Source organism: Salmo salar, chromosome 28, assembly GCF_965601325.2.
Source record: "Salmo salar chromosome 28, fSalSal1, whole genome shotgun sequence".
Lineage (NCBI taxonomy): Eukaryota > Metazoa > Chordata > Actinopteri > Salmoniformes > Salmonidae > Salmo > Salmo salar.
Window position 1 is genome coordinate 33,286,352 of NC_138318.1, and position 21,114 is coordinate 33,307,465.

At 42.4% G+C, this 21,114-nt stretch overlaps 1 pseudogene across 1 annotated transcript in view; it reads right to left on the reverse strand.

The window, feature by feature from the left end:
• LOC106589866 (RNA binding protein fox-1 homolog 3-like) overlaps nt 1–21,114 on the reverse strand; it is a 919,181-nt pseudogene that overhangs the window by 116,287 nt on the left and 781,780 nt on the right. The window contains exon 6 of the transcript XR_014383051.1: nt 8,302–8,541. The product of XR_014383051.1 is annotated as an RNA binding protein fox-1 homolog 3-like (transcript). The remainder of the gene's footprint in view (nt 1–8,301; nt 8,542–21,114) is intronic.

A 21,114-nucleotide genomic window follows, 5' to 3' on the forward strand; every position in this document is an offset into this window, starting at 1 on the left:
GGTGTAGTTTTCCTCTGGGGATGATAGTGAGGATAAACAGGTTGTAGAGATGGTGTAGTTTTCCTCTGGGGATGATAGTGAGGATAAACAGGTTGTAGAGATGGTGTAGTTTTCCTCTGGGGATGATAGTGAGGATAAACAGGTTGTAGAGATGGTGTAGTTTTCCTCTGGGGATGATAGTGAGGATAAACAGGTTGTAGAGATGGTGTAGTTTTCCTCTGGGGATGATAGTGAGGATAAACAGGTTGTAGAGATGGTGTTGTTTTCCTCTGGGGATGATAGTGAGGATAAACAGGTTGTAGAGATGGTGTTGTTTTCCTCTGGGGATGATAGTGAGGATAAACAGGTTGTAGAGATGGTGTAGTTTTCCTCTGGGGATGATAGTGATAGTGAGGCAGATGATGCGTCACTGCAAAATAAGTACATACATTTCTGAATTTGACAAAAGGGAATAAATATATGCAGTATTATCATGTAACAGATTGTATTTCCTGAATATGAATTGTTTATTGAATCAGCAAAGTGTCTGATGTCAAAAATAACATTGGGAGGTTTGACAAGCCCAGGAATTGCTTGACTAAAGAAAGTGGTCACGAGAGGGACAAGTGAGGTAAATTCTAAAGGAAATGAAAGAGTTAATTCGCAGTTTTAACTCTGTATAGAGATGTGTTTTCTGTTTCTTACTCTGTAGTTTTTTCCGGCCATGAGCAGTTTTAAGTTTTAAGAGAACCGTAGTGTATGAGTTAATAAAGGGAAAGGGAAGTGACATAGTTTTCTACAAGAAACGAGGGTCATAAAAACTCAATAAGTAGGGGTGTGGCCATCCTGTTCTCAAAAGGTTTTTTGCCTTTGTCATATGAGGTTGAAGAGGTAGTTGAGGGGAGGTTATTAAAAGTTAGAGCGAGGTATGAAAACATAACTATGTGTTTAATATATGTATATGCCCCTGCAGTGGCAGTTGAGAGGGTATGTTTTTTAGAGACATTTTCAAATACCATTGAGAAATGCAATACTGAGGATTATTTATTTCTTGCTGGGAATTTTAACTGTACAGTCAGTGATTTAGATAGAAATCACAAAGAACCTCATATAGCTTCAAAGCCTTTTTTAAAACACCTTATTGTAACACATGAACTATGTGATATTTGGCTGAGTCAAAATGGAGGCACGAGACAGTACACATGGGCCAATGTGAAAGAGAACACAATCTCTCTGTCCAGGTAAGATAGGTTTTATTATTTTGAGTATCAATCTCAGGTCTGTAAATCAAGTGTGATAACCCCAGTGGGATTTTCAGATCATAGTTTAATAACAGAGGTGGTGGACATTAACTCTGTAAAACCTAAAAGTGCATACTGGCATTTTAATCTAACTTTATTGAGTGATGCTCAATAAGGTCTCAAAAGGCCAGTTTTATTTCCTTTCAACAGTGGTGGGATATAGGGACAATCCAGATTTAACAATTATGTAATCAGTACACGATGAATGTCACCAGAGATATCACCAGATCAATGAACGCCCTAGAGTCTGAAATAGTGGAACTCCTAACGTTGGTTGAGACCACAGGAGATTGAGGTCATATTCAGGCCCTCAAGAGGAAAAAAGCCTATTTGGCAGACCTGCTGGGCATCAGAGTACAGGGGGATGTGGTAGACCTGCTGGGTATCAGAGCACAGGGGGCATTGGCAGACCTGCTGGGCATCAGAGCACAGGGTGCATTAGCAGACCTGCTGGGCATCAGAGCACAGGGGGCATTGGCAGACCTGCTGGGCATCAGAGCACAGGGGGCATTAGCAGACCTGCTGGGCATCAGAGCACAGGGGGCATTGGCAGACCTGCTGGGCATCAGAGCACAGGGGGCATTGGCAGACCTGCTGGGCATCAGAGCACAGGTGGCATTGGCAGACCTGCTGGGCATCAGAGCACAGGGGGCATTGGCAGACCTGCTGGGTATCAGAGCACAGGGGGCATTGGCAGACCTGCTGGGCATCAGAGCACAGGGGACATTGGTAGACCTGCTGGGCATCAGAGCACACGGGGCATTGGCAGACCTGCTGGGCATCAGAGCACAGGGGGCATTGGTGAGAAGTAAGTTTCAGGGAATCTCTGAAATGGATGCCTCATCCAAATCTTTCTTTGGTTTAGAGAAAAAGAATGGACAAAAAAATATTCATTGCCACAGATCAGCTGTTAGACAGGAGCTCCCTAGCCCAAGTCTGGCCTTCTGACCAAGATACAGGCAATTATTGTCTATTTTTTGGGGAGGATAAATATCATTGGGTTCCACAAAGTGTTTTGTATTTGTCAAAAGAGAAGGGGGACAAGGTCTTGTACATCTTGGTAGTAGGGCCGCTGCTTTCCGGTTTCAGTTTATTCAAAGGTTGCTTTATGGACCGAAAAATGAGGTGTGGAGAGAGGTGGCAGGTCTGGAATTACAGAAGGTAGGGGGATTAGATTTAAAGAAGACTTTATTTTTGGTTGATAGTAGCCAGATTTCTAATGATGTAGTACCTCCACTTTACAGAGGCCTTCTTAGGGTTCGGAGTATAATGAAGGTGTCCAGATGCACTAAGGCGGAGTCAGTGCATTAGCTGTTGGAGGAACCTCCTCTGTATGGGGCAAGACTGGATTGTACAACTGAAGCTGTTCCACATTTCTCCAAAATGCTGATGAAGGGCAAAATCAACACACTAACACGGAACCCACACCGACTGCGTGCCTGCCCATCCTGCGCCATCCTGCATAAATAAACACCAAACGCGATCACGACACGCAGGTTAAAATATCAAAACAAACTCTGAACCAATTACATTAATTTGGGAACAGGTTGAAAAGCATTTAACATTTATGGCAATTTAGCTAGTTAGCTTGCACTTGCTAGCTAATTTGTCCAGCCTTCCCCGTAGCTCAGTTGGTAGAGCATGGTGTTTGCAACGGGGGGCCAAGTACGAAGAAGAAGAAAAAAAAATGGTATGAAAAATGAAATGTATGCATTCACTACTGTAAGTCGCTCTGGATAAGAGCGTCTGCTAAATGACTAAAATGTAAATGTAAATGTCCTATTTAGCTAGCTTGCTGTTGCTAGCTAATTTGTCCTGGGATATAAACATTGAGTTGTTATTTTACCTGAAATGAACAAGGTCGTCTACTCCGACAATTAATCCACACATAAAATGGTCAACCGAATCGTTTCTAGTCATCTCTCCTCCTTCCAGGCTTTTTCATCTTTTAACTTATATCGTGATTGGCATCTAAACTTTCATAGTATTACTACACCGACCTGCAACACAGTTCGTCTTTCAATCACCCACGTGGGTACAGTATAACCAATGAGGAGATGGCATGTGGGTACCTGCTTCTATAAACCAATGAGGAGATGGGAGAGGCAGGACTTGCAGTGCGATCTGCGTCAGAAATAGAAAATACTTCTATTTTAGCCCTTGGCATCGCAGACATTCGTTGATGCGCACGAGCAGTGTGGGTGCAATAATTGAATAACATAGATTTCTAAATTTACTTTGCAACGCTCGCGCACACGACGCGAGCGGTGTGGTCAGCCTATAAGGAAGTTAATGGACATGGCTGGGCCCGCATTAATGCATGGAGGACGAGTGGCTGAACATTTGGGGGTGAGGTCTGAAAGGATTGTCGGACAACTGCTGGGAAGTTGCAGGAAGGCTCTGTCAACAGAAGAGTTGATTATGCTCAAGAGCTACAAGAAAAAGGCACCAGATGAAGACACCCCATTTCCCAGACTAAGGATTATGCCAGATATCCCAGAGTCAGACAGACTAAGGATTATACCAGATATCCCAGAGTCAGACAGACTAAGGATTATACCCGATATCCCAGAGTCAGACAGACTAAGGATTATAACCAATATCCCAGAGTCAGACAGACTAAGGATTATACCAGATATCCCAGAGTCAGACAGACTAAGGATTATACCAGATATCCCAGAGTCAGACAGACTAAGGATTATACCCGATATCCCAGAGTCAGACAGACTAAGGATTATACCAGATATCCCAGAGTCAGACAGACTAAGGATTATACCCGATATCCCAGAGTCAGACAGACTAAGGATTATAACCGATATCCCAGAGTCAGACAGACTAAGGATTATACCAGATATCCCAGAGTCAGACAGACTAAGGATTATACCAGATATCCCAGAGTCAGACAGACTAAGGATTATACCCGATATCCCAGAGTCAGACAGACTAAGGATTATACCAGATATCCCAGAGTCAGACAGACTAAGGATTATACCCGATATCCCAGAGTCAGACAGACTAAGGATTATACCAGATATCCCAGAGTCAGACAGACTAAGGATTATACCAGATATCCCAGAGTCAGACAGACTAAGGATTATAACCGATATCCCAGAGTCAGACAGACTAAGGATTATACCAGATATCCCAGAGTCAGACACACTAAGGATTATACCACATATCCCAGAGTCAGACAGACTAAGGATTATACCAGATATCCCAGAGTCAGACAGACTAAGGATTATACCAGATATCCCAGAGTCAGACAGACTGAGGATTATACCAGATATCCCAGAGTCAGACAGACTAAGGATTATAACCGATATCCCATAGTCAGACAGACTAAGGATTATAACCGATATCCCAGAGTCAGACAGACTGAGGATTATACCAGATATCCCAGAGTCAGACAGACTGAGGATTATACCAGATATCCCAGAGTCAGACAGACTAAGGATTATAACCGATATCCCAGAGTCAGACAGACTAAGGATTATACCAGATATCACAGAGTCAGACACACTAAGGATTATACCAGATATCCCAGAGTCAGACAGAATAAGGATTATACCCGATATCCCAGAGTCTGACAGACTAAGGATTATAACCGATATCCCAGAGTCAGACAGACTAAGGATTATACCAGATATCCCAGAGTCAGACAGACTAAGGATTATACCAGATATCCCCGAGTCAGACAGACTAAGGATTATACCTGATATCCCAGAGTCAGACAGACTAAGGATTATACCAGATATCCCAGAGTCAGACAGACTAAGGATTATACCCGATATCCCAGAGTCAGACAGACTAAGGATTATACCAGATATCCCAGAGTCAGACAGACTAAGGATTATACCAGATATCCCAGAGTCAGACAGACTGAGGATTATACCAGATATCCCAGAGTCAGACAGACTAAGGATTATACCCGATATCCCAGAGTCAGACAGACTAAGGATTATAACCGATATCCCATAGTCAGACAGACTAAGGATTATAACCGATATCCCAGAGTCAGACAGACTGAGGATTATTCCAGATATCCCAGAGTCAGACAGACTGAGGATTATTCCAGATATCCCAGAGTCAGACAGACTGAGGATTATACCCGATATCCCAGAGTCAGACACACTAAGGATTATACCAGATATCCCAGAGTCAGACAGACTAAGGATTATAACCGATACCCCAGAGTCAGACAGACTAAGGATTATACCAGATATCCCAGAGTCAGACAGATTGAGGATTATACCAGATATCCCAGAGTCAGACAGACTAAGGATTATAACCGATATCCCAGAGTCAGACAGACTGAGGATTATACCAGATATCCCAGAGTCAGACAGAGTGAGGATTATTCCAGATATCCCAGAGTCAGACAGACTGAGGATTATACCAGATATCCCAGAGTCAGACAGACTAAGGATTATAACCGATATCCCAGAGTCAGACAGACTAAGGATTATACCCGATATCCCATAGTCAGACAGACTAAGGATTATACCAGATATCCCAGAGTCAGACAGACTAAGGATTATACCCGATATCCCAGAGTCAGACAGACTAAGGATTATACCAGATATCCCAGAGTCAGACAGACTAAGGATTATAACCGATATCCCAGAGTCAGACAGACTAAGGATTATACCAGATATCCCAGAGTCAGACAGACTAAGGATTATACCAGATATCCCAGAGTCAGACAGACTAATGATTATACCAGATATCCCAGAGTCAGACAGACTAAGGATTATACCAGATATCCCAGAGTCAGACAGAAAGGATTTATTTGTGGATTTGAGAGGGTTGGAAGAGGTCGGTTTGGATGAGGTGAATGTGAAGGAGTTATATAGGGGGTGTGTCAAGGTTTTTAAATAAATATAAATTGAAAAATAAAAAATACACTCCTTGTAGGGTAAAACTGGGCCTTGATGACAAGGTAAAGCCAGCATAGAGAGCACTGTACAAGCCACCGTTACAAAAGGGTACTGGTGAATATGCACTGGAGAGTTTTGCATGGCATCATTGCAGTTAATGCTTTTGTATATGTCATTAATTCAGATTTTGGAGATGGATGTCCTTTTTGTAATATAAGAGAAACAATGTTTTACTGTTTTATGGAGTGTGAGAGGATATAACCTCTGAAATATCAGAGTCTGTGTTTACTGCTGTAGGAGAGATTTTCAATAACACTGTTTTTATTTGGGGGTTTCAATACAGTAAGCAAAGGAAAAGAAAATGTCAACTTTAAATTTTATTTTGGGACAAGCTAAGATGTCAATTTTTCTGAGTAGGAAAAATAAGACAGACAAGGGATATGTTAAGGATGTAAGATGTGTTTTTAAAGGATTAGTCAAAGCAACAATAAAGTGGATTCTGAGTTGTAAAAGATCTCCCATTGTTTGAGGAGAAGTGGATTTATGAAGGAGCGATTTGTTTTGTGGAGGAAGGAAACTATTTTTTGTTGATGAAATAAATTGAATGTAAATTCAATTTCAATAAGGGCTTTTCTCTCTCTCTCTCTCTTTCAACTCAATTTCAATAAAGGGTTTTCTCTCTCTCTCTCCCTCTCCCTCCCTCCCTCTCTCGCTCTCTCTCTCGGCTCACACTCTACTCTATTCCACTCCTGTTCAAACTCTCTAAAGTGACTGTCAACTTAAAGCTGACAAATGCTCACTGCTGAACTCTACAGCTTCTATACTGTCTACTGTGGACTCTTCAAAAGTCCTCAAACAGTCGGAAGACTCCTAAACTCAAACAGTAAGGGAGAAAGGAACTGAATATATAACGTGTGTGTGTGTGTGTGTGTGTGTGTGTGTGTGTGTGTGTGTGTGTGTGTGTGTGTGTGTGTGTGTGTGTGTGTGTGTGTGTGTGTGTGTGTGTGTGTGTGTGTGTGTGTGTGTGTGTCTGTGTCTGTGTGTGTGTGTGTGTGTGAAAGAGAGAGAGAGAGAGAGAAAGAGAGAGAGAAAGAGAGAGATGGAGACTACCTCATTTGTGAGTTATAGCCTGTCATAAGGCTGTGATGATAGATATGATTCTGCTGAGTTAATAGTGTGTGTGTGTGTACTAAGAATCCAGTCCAAGCACATACAGTACAGTAAATAAAGTCCAAGTACATACAGTGCTAGTGTAACCGATGTGAAATGGCTAGTTAGTTAGCGGTGGTGCGCGCTAATAGCGTTTCAATCGGTGACATCACTCGCTCTGAGACCTGAAGTGGTTGTTCCCCTTGCGTTGCAGAAGCCGCGGCTTTTGTGGCGCGATGGGTAACGATGATTCGTGGGTGTCAGTTGTTGATGTGTGCAAGGGTCCCTGGTTCGAGCCCAGGTTGGGGCGAAGAGAGGGACGGAACCTACACTGTTACACTGTAAATATAGTCCAAGTACATAGCAGCTCGCTTTATAACTAGCTACATGACTCTCATACAGAACTATTTCTTACTCTTCTTTGCCCCTCACCACGCTCTTCTTTCTATCAGCTCTTCTTTCACTCCCTCTCTCCATCCCCCTCTCCTCTGAATTGAAGTGGAGTTTCAGGTTTGGGGCAGAGCGAATCTTTCATGTCTGTCTGTCTGAACTCTGGTCTGGGAGAGAGAGAGGCTTCAGAAGACTGACTGGCCTTGGTCCTGATTCGCTCTCTCTCTCTTCCCCCCTCTCTCTCTGTCTGTCTCTCTCTCACACTGTCTACGTTGATCTCCCTCTTCTATCAGTCTCTCTCTTGTGATTCCATCACTCCCGCTCCCCTCTCTCTATTACACCGGATCTGTCTAGACAGTGGTGTGGAAAACAAGAACTAAATTACATTTAACAGCAAATTGAAAAGATGGCAGAGGAGGAGTGAGCGTTATCAAGGAAGGAGGCTCATCCCCCTCTTTCTCCCTTCCTTCCAAAATTCACAGACCTACGATATTACCTTTTTACGGTGAAGGTGGTGTGTGTGCGTGTGTGTACGCCCTGTGTGTGTGTGCTTGTGCGCGTGAGTGTTTTTCTGTGCGTGTGTGATTTTATCACTCTTCACTCACCGATAGTGTGGCTGTGAGGGTGGGTGTGTTGTTCTCGTTTCCGGGCTGTTCGCTGTGTGTCTGTGTGGGTGTGTACAGCGTTAGGGCGTGCTCTGCCACCGTGCTCTGACCCGTGTAGTCTGCTTGCGGGTGGGGGTGGGGAGGGGCATACTCCGCTGGGATGCCGCTCTGGGGGGGGTACTGGGTTGGGGGGTAGGGCTGGGCCATCGCTTCCGGGGGGGCTGGCCCCTCTTGGTTACCCTGAAGAGAGAGAGAGAGAGACCTAAACATCAGCGCCACAGGTAACTTCCACAAAGCTGTGAACGATCTGAGAGACAAGGCAAGAAGGGCATTCTATGCCATCAAAAGGAACATAAAATTCAACATACCAATTAGGATCTGGCTAAAAATACCTGAATCAATTCTAGAACCCGTTGCCCTTTATGGTTGTGAGGTCTGGGGTCCTCTCACCAACCAAGAATTCACAAAATGGGACAAACACCAAATTGAGACAGAATGCAGAATTCTGCAAAAATATCCTCCGTGTACAACGTAGAACACCAAATAATGCATGCAGAGCAAAATTAGGCCGATACCCGCTAATTATCAAAATCCAGAAAAGAGCCGTTAAATTCTACAACCAACTAAAAGGAAGCGATTCCCAAACCTTCCGTAACAAAGCCATCACCTACAGAGAGATGAACCTGGAGAAGAGTCCCTTAAGCAAGCTGGTCCTGGGGCTCTGTTCACAAACACACCCCACAGAGTCCCAGGACAGCAACACAATTAGACCCAACCAAATCATGAGAAAACAAAAGATAATTACTTGACATATTGGAAAGAATTAACAAAAAAAACTGAACAAACTAGAATGCTATTTAGCCCTAAACAGAGAGCACACAGTGGCAGAATACCTGACCACTGTGACTGACGCAAACTTAAGGAAAGCTTTGACTATGTACAGACTCAGTGAGCATAGCCTTGCTATTGAGAAAGGCTGCTGTAGGCAGACCTGGCTCTCAAGAGAAGACAGGCTATGTGCACACTGCCCACAAAATGAGGTGGAAACTGAGCTGCACTTCCTAACCTCCTGCCAAATGTATGACCATATCAGAGACACATATTTCCCTCAGATTACACATACCCTATATCTACTGGGGGAAATAGCACAGTGTGCCATCACAGCAGCAAGATGTGTGTCCTGTTGCCTCAAGAAAAGGACGACCAGTGAAGAACAAACAACATTGTAAATACAACCCATACAGTGGCTTGCATAAGTGGAGAGAGAGAGAGGGAATGGTTAATGCTTGTTGGCCAAGCAGTGTATAAAGCTGAGTATCGTTTAAAATAAGATACTTCACGTGATATACAACACTACAGTGCAGGGTTTCCCAACACTGTCTTTGGGGACTACCAGGGCCACGTTCAGTAGCCAAAGATTGTCGATCGTTGAAGATAGAAGTGCCACAAATAGAACCATTATGATTGATTATTATACATGTCAGACAGGCACGTTTGTTCTACGTAGTATATTTCTATCTGAACGTAGAGAGAAGGAGGATGGGTAGAAACGGAGAGAGAGAGACGAGACAAAAATCCAGTTTGGTCTGTCTATTTTAATTGAGTTATGATCACCCACGGTTTTGCAATAAAAAAAGCCACAAGCGTTAAGAATGAGAGATGACACAAGCAATCAGTGCCCTGTCTCTCTCTCCCTCAATGAAACGCCAGGAGAGAGATGCTCAAATCTAATAAACACACACACACGCGCGCACGCACGCACACACACACACACACACACACACACACACACACACACACACACACACACACACACACACACACACACACACACACACACACACACACACACACACGTCTCAGCTTTTTTTCCTGACATGGGTCTTCTCTGCCTTACCAGACCCCCAACCCCTCTCTCTCTCTCTCTCTCTATGTCTCTCCCTCTCTCTATGTCTCTCTCTCGCGCTCTCTCTATGTCTCTCTCTTATCTGTCTCTGTCTCTCTCTCGCTCTGTCTCTCTCTCTCTGTCTCTCTCTATGTCTCTGTCTCTCTCTCTCTATGTCTCTCTCTGTCTGTCTCTTTCTTGCTCTTTGTCTCTCTCTCTGTCTCTATGTCTCTCTTTCTCTCTGTCTCTCTGTCTCTCTCTCTCTATGTCTTTGTCTCTCTCTCTCTCGCGCTCTCTCTCTGTCTCTCTCTCTCTATGTGTCTCTGTCTCTTTCTTGATCTTTGTCTCTCTCTCTCTGTCTCTCTGTCTATGTCTCTCTCTCTCCCACTCTGAGTGTCAGATTTACAGTATGTCTTTCTTTCTTTCTTTCTTTTCTTTCTTTCTTTCTTCCTTTCTTTTCTAGAAGGTAATAGGTCCAATCTGCCGTTATCAGTGATAATAAATACAGCACATCCCAGTCTCAGTGAAATACTTGATTTTATTTTGTAAAAGTTTCTAAATGTACTAAAAGTTCTAACATTTCTAAATGTTCTAAAAGTTCTATATGTTCTAAAAGTTCTAACATTTCTAAATATTCTAAAAGTTCTAACATTTCTAAATGTTCTAAAAGTTGTAATATTTGTAAATGTTCTAAAAGTTCTAAATGTTCTAACATTTCTAAATGTTCTAAATGTTCTAAAAGTTCTAACATTTCTAATGTTCTAAAAGTTCTAAAAGTTCTAACATTTCTAATGTTCTAAATGTTCTAAAAGTTCTAACATTTCTAATGTTCTAAAAGTTCTAAAAGTTCTAACATTTCTAATGTTCTAAATGTTCTAAAAGTTCTAACATTTCTAATGTTCTAAAAGTTCTAAAAGTTCTAACATTTCTAATGTTCTAAATGTTCTAAAAGTTCTAACATTTCTAATGTTCTAAAAGTTCTAAAAGTTCTAACATTTCTAAATGTTGTAAATGTTCTAAAAGTTCTAAAAGTTCTAAAAGTGGCAAAACGTCTGGAAAGAATCAAAGCATATTTTCAGAAGGTTTCTGTGATCAACATAAAGCTATTGAGGTTTTCTATTCTTCCTCACACCCTGATCTGTTTCACTTGTCTTTGTGCTTGTCTCCACCCTCCTCCAGGTGTCGCCCATCTTCCCCATTATACACTGTGTATTTATACCTATGTTCTCTGTTTGTCTGTTGCAAAGTTCGCCTTGTCTTGTCAGGTCTTACCGGCATGCTTTCCCGTCTTCCTGTATTTCTCAAATTTCTGTTTTGCTAGTTTCCATTGTTCTGACCATTCTACCTGCCCTGACCCCTTAGCCTCCCTGCCGTTCTGTACCTTCCTGACTCTGACCCAATTACGAACCTTTGCCTGTTTGTTAAATAAACATCTGTGATTCTTGCTGTCTTCATCTGGGTCTTATCCTGAGATCTGATAGTACTAACTGGCCACAGACAAACAGAAAGCACAGGTATAAATGCACAGGGGGAAATGGGGAGATGGCACAAGCACAAAGACAGGTGAAACAGATCAAAGTGTGACTTGATGCATTTCTCACCAATAAAAACACGAGTTATTTGAAAATCGAAATAATGACAGTGACTTATTTAACTTCATATGTCATGAGTCTGTCTTCGGTTATCACCAAAACGTCATTTAGCAGACGTGCTTATCCAGGGTGACTTACAGGAGCAATCAGGGTTAAGTGCATTGGTCAAGGGCACATAGTAACATTTTTCACCTAGTTGGCTCTGGGATTTGAACCAGCAACCATTCGGTTACGCGCTTAACCGCTACGCTACCTGCCGCCCAAACTTAACCACAACATTTCACCCAATCTTTTAGTCTAATTGACCACACTCAGTTTTACCTGTGCTCCAGTTGTGGAGAGAAGAAGCTGCTTTGCACAGAAGGAGCTCATGAGAACATTCAGCACAGAGCGTTGAGTTAAGAAATGTCACTCAGCTCTGTATGTGAGAGCCTCAGTGAGAAATGGCTCACCTCAAGTTTTATTTTTAATAAACCTAAATGAAGAGAGTGATGTGTAAAATATCTTACACACACACACACACACACACACACACACACACACACACACACACACACACACACACACACATATTAAGCTACTGTAGCAAACAGCAAGTGAAAAACTTCCTATCCTAGAAAGAGAAAGGAACAGAGAGGAAGAATATAGGGTGAAAAGTGAGGACAGAAGGAAGAGAGGAATAGGAGAAAAGTAATAAGGGAAATAGAGTAGATGTGGAGAAATAAGAAGAAAATGTGTAGAGAAAGAGTAGAGAGAAAGAGGAGGGAGGGAGAAAGTAGAGAAAGCGCAGAAGAGAGAGACAGAGAGACACGTACACGCTAAGCTGCCGTTACAGAGACATGTCCCTCTAGAGAAGACAGGCTATGTGCAACACTGCCCACAAAATGAGCTGGAAACTGAGCTGCACTTCCTAAACGTCTCACACATGTATGACCATATTAGAGACACATATTTCCCTCAGATTACACAGACCCACAAAGAATTTGAAAACAAACCCAATTTTGATAAACTCCCATATCTACTGGGTGATATAACGCAGCGTGACATCACAGCAGCAAGATGTATGACCTGTTGCCACAAGAAAAGGGCAACCAGTAAATAACAAACAACATTGTAAATGCATCCATTATTTACAGTTGAAAGTTTACATACACCTTAGCCAATTACATTTATAATCCGTTTTTCACAATTCCAGACGTTTAATCCGAGTAAAAATTCCCTGTCTTAGGTCAAATAGGATCACCACTTTGGTTTAAGAATGTGAAATGTCAGAATAATAGTAGAGAGAATGATTTATTTCAGCTTTACTTCTGTCATCACATTCCCAGAGGGTCAGAAGTTTAGATGCACTCAATTAGCATTTGGTAACATTGCCTTTAAATTGTTTAACTTGGATCAAACGTTTCGGGTAGCCTTCCACAAGCTTCCCACAATAAGTTGGGTGAGTTTTGGCCCATTCCTCCTGACAGAGCTGGTGTAACTGAGTCAGGTTTGTGGGCCTTGTTGCTCAAACATGCTTTTTCAGTTCTGCCCACAAATTTTCTATAGGATTGAGGTCAGGTCTTTGTGATGGCCACTCCAATACCTTGACTTTGTTGTCCTTAAACCCTTTTGTCAAAACTTTGGAAGTATGCTTGGGGTCATTGTCCATTTGGAAGATCCATTTGCAACCAAGCTTTAACTTCCTGACTGATGTCTTGAGATGTTGCTTCAATATATCCACATAATGTTCCTCCCTCATGATGCCATCTATTTTGTGAAGTGCACCAGGCCCTCCTGCAGCAAAGCACCCCCCCACAACATGATGCTGCCACCCTCGTGCTTCACGGTTGGGATGGTATTCTTCGGCTTGCAAGCCTCCCCCTTTTTCCTCCAAACATAACGACGGTCATTATGGCCAAACAGATCTATTTTTGTTTCATCAGAGCAGAGTACATTTCTCCAAAAAGTACAATCTTTGTCCCCATGTGCAGTTGCAAACCCTTTTTTATGGCGGTTTTGGAGCAGTGGCTTCTTCCTTGCTGAGCGGCTTTTCAGGTTATGTTAATATAGGACTCGTTTTACTGTGGATATAGATACTTTTGTACCTGTTTCCTACAGTATCTTCACAAGGTCCTTTGCTTTTGTACTGGGATTGATTTGCACTTTTCACACCAAAGTACATCTCTAGGAGACAGAACACATCTCCTTCCTGAGCGGTATGACGGCTGTGTGGTCCCATGGTGTTTATACTTGCGTATTATTGTTTGTACAGATGAATGTGGTACCTTCAGGCATTTGGAAATTGCTCCCAAGGATGAAACAGACTTGTGGAGGTCTACAAAGTTTTTCCTGAGGTCTTGGCTGAATTCTTTTGATTTTCCCATGATGTCAAGCAAAGACGCAATGAGTTTGAAGGTAGGCCTTGAAATACATCCACAGGTACACCTCCAATTGACTCAAATGATGTCAATTAGCCTATCAGAAGCTTCTAAAGCCATGACATAATTTTCTGGAATTGTCCAAGCTGTTTAAAGACACAGTCAACTTAGTGTATGTAAACTTCTGACCCACTGGAATTGTGATACAGTGAATTATAAGTGAAATAATATTTCTGTAAACAATTGTTGGAAAAATGACTTGTGTCATGCACAAAAGTAGATGTCCTAACCGACTTGCCAAAACTATAGTTTGTTAAAAAGAAATTTGTGGAGTGGTTGAAAAACGAGTTTATATCATACCAACCTAAGTGTATGTAAACTTCTGACTTTAACTGTATGTTTATTAATTTTCCCTTTTGTACTTTAATTTTACAACACTGTACACAGCCAATAATATAACTTGAATATAATTCTAAATGTCTCAAATGTCACTTTTGTGAGTATAATGTGCAATCCGGAAAAATGTCTTGTTGCTAGATTTGTTGCTATGCAACATAACCACAGGTTTTGCTATATTTGCTAGCAAGCTACGTCAACTCTATGCAAAAACAGAGCATCAGCACCACTTCTAGAGTGACTAATATATTATGTATTACTGTTGATCTGGATGTTTCCTTTTATCGTGCACGACTGAAAAAATGGTCCCATGTTGTCGTTTGTTGTTTATCTGCCCATGATGTCGTTTGTTGTTTTTCTGCCCATGTTGATGTTTGTCTGCCCATGTTGATGTTTGTTGTTTGTCTGCCCATGATGTCATTTGTTGTTTATCTGCCCATGTTGATGTTTGTCTGCCCATGTTGATGTTTGTCTGCCCATGTTGATGTTTGTTGTTTGTCTGCCCATGATGTCGTTTGTTGTTTATCTGCCCATGTTGTCATTTGTTGTTTTTCTGCCCATGTTGATGTTTGTCTGCCCATGATGTCGTTTGTTGTTTGTCTGCCCATGTTGTTGTTTGTTGTTTGTCTGCCCATTTTGTTGTTTGTTGTTTGTCTGCCCATGATGTCGTTTGTTGTTTGTCTGCCCATGATGTCGTTTGTTGTTTATCTGCCCATGTTGTTGTTTGTTGTTTGTCTGCCCATTTTGTTGTTTGTTGTTTGTCTGCCCATGATGTCGTTTGTTGTTTGTCTGCCCATGTTGTCGTTTGTTGTTTGTCTGCCCATGTTGATGTTTGTCTGCCCATGTTGATGTTTGTTGTTTGTCTGCCCATTTTGTTGTTTGTTGTTTGTCTGCCCATGATGTCGTTTGTTGTTTGTCTGCCCATGTTGTCGTTTGTTGTTTGTCTGCCCATTTTGTTGTTTGTTGTTTCTCTGCCCATGTTGTTGTTTGTTGTTTGTCTGCCCATGATGTCGTTTGTTGTTTGTCTGCCCATGATGTCGTTTGTTGTTTATCTGCCCATGTAGTTGTTTGTTGTTTATCTGCCCATTTTGTTGTTTGTTGTTTGTCTGACCATGTTGTTGTTTGTTGTTTATCTGCCCATGTTGTTGTTTGTTGTTTATCTGACCATGTTGTTGTTTGTTGTTTGTCTGACCATGTTGTTGTTTGTTGTTTATCTGCCCATGTTGTTGTTTGTTGTTTATCTGCCCATTTTGTTGTTTGTTGTTTGTCTGACCATGTTGTTGTTTGTTGTTTATCTGCCCATGTTGTTGTTTGTTGTTTATCTGCCCATTTTGTTGTTTGTTGTTTGTCTGACCATGTTGTTGTTTGTTGTTTGTCTGACCATGTTGTTGTTTGTTGTTTATCTGACCATGTTGTTGTTTGTTTGTCTGCCCATGTTGTCGTTTGTTGTTTGTCTAATAGATGCCGTTCATTTAGCTGGGGGAGCTGCTGCTGTGTTGTCAGAGAGAATAGTGCTCCAACGCTTCCTGGCTTCCAGATTTGTCCTCCAGTAATTTTGTAGAGAGGTTTCAGATCTGTGTCCTCTGACAGACATTCTTTCTCCTGCCTCTAGTCCAGCATCCGACAGTTTCTGGACCATGGTGGTTCGGAGGCAGTGGTTTGTGTAAATCTGTGTCATGCCAGCTGTTTTGCAGATCTTTGGCAATATTGCTGTGAAGGTGTTCACTCCCATCGACTCTGAAACATATCAAAGACAAAATGATGTCAGGCCTACATAGCTACCGGTTGTATTGTCAGGCTAAATTCGTTTTTAGATAGCTGACCGTTACATACCTTATATCTTCATTCACTGCTTTCCATTCCGGGTGGAGGTACAAGACCGGGACGTCGGGGGAGCAGATAATCCTTAAGCGAAGCTACCTGGGCAAAGGGGATCCCCCAGCAGTTCAAACATGAATCCCTATCCACTCTCCCTGTTTTTCTCCTGCGGATTCTACCGGGCAGACAGGATCACTGGCAGTTCAAAAGTTAATCTCAGTCCGTTCTCCCTGTTTTTCTCCTGCGGATTCTACCGGGCAGACAGGATCACTGGCAGTTCAAAAGTTAATCTCAGTCCGTTCTCCCTGTTTTTCTCCTGCGGATTCTACCGGGCAGACAGGATCACTGGCAGTTCAAAGTGAATCTCAGTCCGTTCTCCCTGTTTTTCTCCTGCGGATCCTACCGGGTAGACAGGATCACCGGCAGTTCAAAAGTGAATCTCAGTCCGTTCTCCCTGTTTTTCTCCGGTGCATCCTTTTTTGTAGGTTCATTAAACGAGAGAGTCACATACTGTAGGCCGTTCTCATCTGTACATATTTTAAATTCTCTAAGAAAGGGGGGCAGCATTGAGTAGCTTGGATGAAAAACATGCCCAAAGTAAAATGCCTGCTACTCAGGCACAAAAGCTAGAATATGCATATAATTAGTAGATTTGGATAGAAAACACTCTGACGTTTCTAAAACTGTTTGAATGATGTCTGTGAGTATAACAGAACACATATGTCAGGCAAAAACCTGAGACAAAATCCAACCAGAAAGTGGGAAATCTGAGGTTTGTAGTTTTTCAAGTGATTGCATATCCAGTATACAGTGTCTGTGGGGTCATATTGCACTTTCTAAGGCTTCCACCAGATGTTAACAATGTTTAGAACCTTGTTTCAGGCTTCTACTGTGAATGGGAAGAGAATAAGAGCTGATTCAGTCATGTGTCTGGAAAACTGGTGTGAGCTCGAACATGCGCGTGGCCGTGAGAGTGAGCTGCCTTTCCTTTCAATTCTAAAGACAATGGAATTGTCCGGTTGGAATATTATTGCAGATTTATGATAAAAACATCCTCAAGATTGATTCTATACATCGTTTGACATGTTTCTATGAACTGTTTTGGAACTATTTTGACTTTTCGTCTGGACTAAACTTGCGCGCTTAGTGAATTTGGAGTGCTGGACTAAACGCAAAAACAAAATGGAGGTATTTGGACATAAAGATAAACTTTATCGAACAAAACAAACATTTATTGTGGAACTGGGATTCCTGGGAGTGCATTCCGATGAAGATCATCAAATGTAAGGGAATATTTATAATGTTATTTCTGACTTCTGTTGACTCCAAAATGGCGGGTATCTGTATGGCTTGTTTTGATGTCTGAGCGCAGTACTCAGATTATTGCAAAGTTTGCTTTCGCCGTAAAGCTTTTTTGAAATCTGACACAGCGGTTGCCTTAAGGAGAAGTTTATCTATAATTCTGTGCTTAACACATGTATCTTTTATCAAAGTTTATGATGAGTATTTCTGTAAATTGATGTGCTCATTCACCAGAAGTTTTGGAGGCAATCATTTCTGAACATTACACGCCAATGTAAAACGGGATTTTTGGATATAAATATGAACTTTATCGAGCAAAACATACATGTATTGCGTAACATGAAGTCCTATGAGTGCCATCTGATGAAGATCATCAAAGGTTAGTGATTAATATTAGCTGTATTTCTGGTTTTTGTGACGCCTCTCCTTGCTTGGAAAATGGCTGTGTGGTTTATCTTGCCTAGGTGCTGTCCTAACATAATCTAATGCTATGCTTTCGCCGTAAAGCCTTTTTGAATTAACGAGAAGATTATCTTTAAAATGGTGTATAATACTTGTGTGTGAGAAATTTGAATTATGAGATTTTTGTTGTTTTGAATTTGGCGCTCTGCTATTTCACTGGCTGTTGGCGGGGTGGGACGCTAGTGTCCCACATTTCCTAGAGAGGTTTTAATTTAGTCCGGTTTCAGCAGACGCTTTCGCTCCTTCCCCTTTGAACATTAAACCACACTCTGTTCACCAAACCCTCAGGTGTTTCAGTGTCCAGAGCCTTGGGTTGTTTGATGAGCTGCAGGTGGTATTCAGGTGCGGCTGCATGCTGGACAGCTTCCTCATCTTTTTAATTACGCCGACAAACAAATTGTTGTGTTGCTCATTGTGAATTTGGTGTCCTCCCACATACCTTTAGTTAAAATACTGTCTCTCGTTTTTCCCTTCATCAGGCTCTCTTTTCAGATTGTGATCCACCAGTAAATCTCTGTATCAGACTCAGTTTACTATGAGGATAACATTTGGCTGTCCCATGGGGCAGACAAAATCAACAACTCTATTGAATGAGCTTTTAACAAGTGCAAGGTGTGTGTGGGGCTCCCACCTCCCCTGGAAGTCAGTGTGTGTGTGTATCGGTGCTTGCGCACATACGTTGGCTGTGGAACAGTGAATCTAATGTAATTCTAGCTACCTTGTCTACAAGGTATATCAGATACAGAGAGACAATTTTTTTTAACCTTTATTTTATTATGCAAGTCAGTTAAGAACAAATTCTTATTTTCAATGACAGCCTAGGAACAGTGGGTTAACTGCCTTGTTCAAGGGCAGAATGACAGATTTGTACCTTGGCAGCTCAGGGATTCGATCTTGCAACCTTTCGGTTACTAGTCCAACGCTCTAACCACTAGGCTACGCTGCCGCCCCAATGATCAGGGAGTGAGTGGGACAGGGTTTGTCTACAAGGTGATATCAGATACAGAGAGACTGGGGATATAATTGTCTTCTGAAAGACAACTGATGAGAGAAGCAGCATTGGACAACATCACACCTTGACACGCAGGTGGGCAATCGTTGTCCCGAGTGTGCGTTTGAGTATGTTCCACACACGTAAAGACACACACACACACACACACACACACACACACACACACACACACCACACACACACACACACACACACACACACACACACACACACACACACACACACACACACACACACACACACACACACACACACACACACACACACACAGACAGAGAGATAGAGGCCCCAGACCCCTCACATCAACACAACTGTTTTGTTCCACTCTTGAAGAGACAACTAATGAAGGTAGGGAAGCAGAGATGTAGCACCGCAGAGGTCAATACACCATGGAGCTCAACGACAATGAATACACACACAAACACCACACAGACACCCACACCATGCAAAGTCACAGCATACACTAATGAAACCCCAAAACACAGGTCCTCCACCTCTACCTTCACCTCACAAACCTTTGAGGAACAAATCATTATTAAACCCAGATTCAACAGTTTCAAAAAAATCCCAATCCTGACAAATAATTACAAAAACATTTGAAGCATATTATTGACAACTAAAAGACAGAGACAGCAAAAGAGAGAGAGAAAAGCAGAATAGCACAAAATAGTGGGTTAAGTCTGGTAGACAGAAAGGTAGTATCCCTTCTTATTTATATCCTCTGTTTTCATCACACTCCCTCTCTTCTCACTCTAACATTGTACTTCCTCTCTCTTTCTTTCTCACTGTCTTTCTCTAATCTACTTCCCCTCTCTCTCCATCCCTCACTCGTTCTTTAACATACTTCCCTCCCTCTTTACCTGAGTAGCTCCATAACTCCAGGCTGTCTAATTTGTTCAGTCTCTGTGATATCCCTTTTTAATAATGTTTATTCATTAGGGCTGTCTGCTGTGCTGTCACGCTGCGAATTATTTCATTCAGGCATCATTAGGTTGTCCTGTTTCACAAGCCCGGGTCCGTCCTATCGATAACTCAGCCCACCCCAACACTCCCTGTTGTGGCTAGCACACTAACAGACGCCACCATGGCAACCATACATCTGGCCCTGGCCCGCAACGACAGCCAGAAGAATGGAGTTACGGGCCAGTCACCTGAATGCAGGGCTGCCAACATTAGACACACACACAAACACACACACACTGATCATCCATCAGGCTAAGCCAAGCCACAATGTTGTTGTAATTATTAACCCTTACCCTACAATTTACGTGCCCCCGATGAAATCTAATCTCGCACTCTTCTCATTTGAATTCCATGTTGTCACTGTCCCTTGTCCACTCAAGCTTAACATTATTGTCATCTATCGCCCACCAGGTGCCCTTGGAGAATTCCTCAATGAGCTTGATACATTGATAAGTTTATTTCCTGATGATGGCTCACCACTCTTCATCCTTGCCGACTTCAACCGCCCGAAGTCTGCCTTTCTTTCCAACTCTCTTTCCTCACCTTGCCTCTTTTGACATCACCCTTTCCCCGTCTCCTACAACTCAAAAGGCAGGCAATATGCTTGACCCTCATCATTACTGAAGGATGTTCCCCTACTAATCTCACTGCACCCTCCTCCAGGTCTCTGTTCTCCTACTAATCTCACTGTAACCCCCCTCCAGATCTGTTCTCCTACTAATCTCACTGTAACCCCCCTCCAAGTCTCTGTTCTCCAACTAATCTCACTGCACCCCCCTCCAGGTCTCTGTTCTCCTACTAATCTCACTGTAACCCCCCTCCAGGTCTCTGTTCTCCTACTAATCTCACTGTAACCCCCCTCCAGGTCTCTGTTCTCCTACTAATCTCACTGTAACCCCCCTCCAGGTGTCTGTTCTCCTACTAATCTCACTGTAACCCCCCTCCAGGTCTCTGTTCTCCTACTAATCTCACTGTAACCCCCCTCCAGGTCTCTGTTCTCCTACTAATCTCACTGTAACCCTC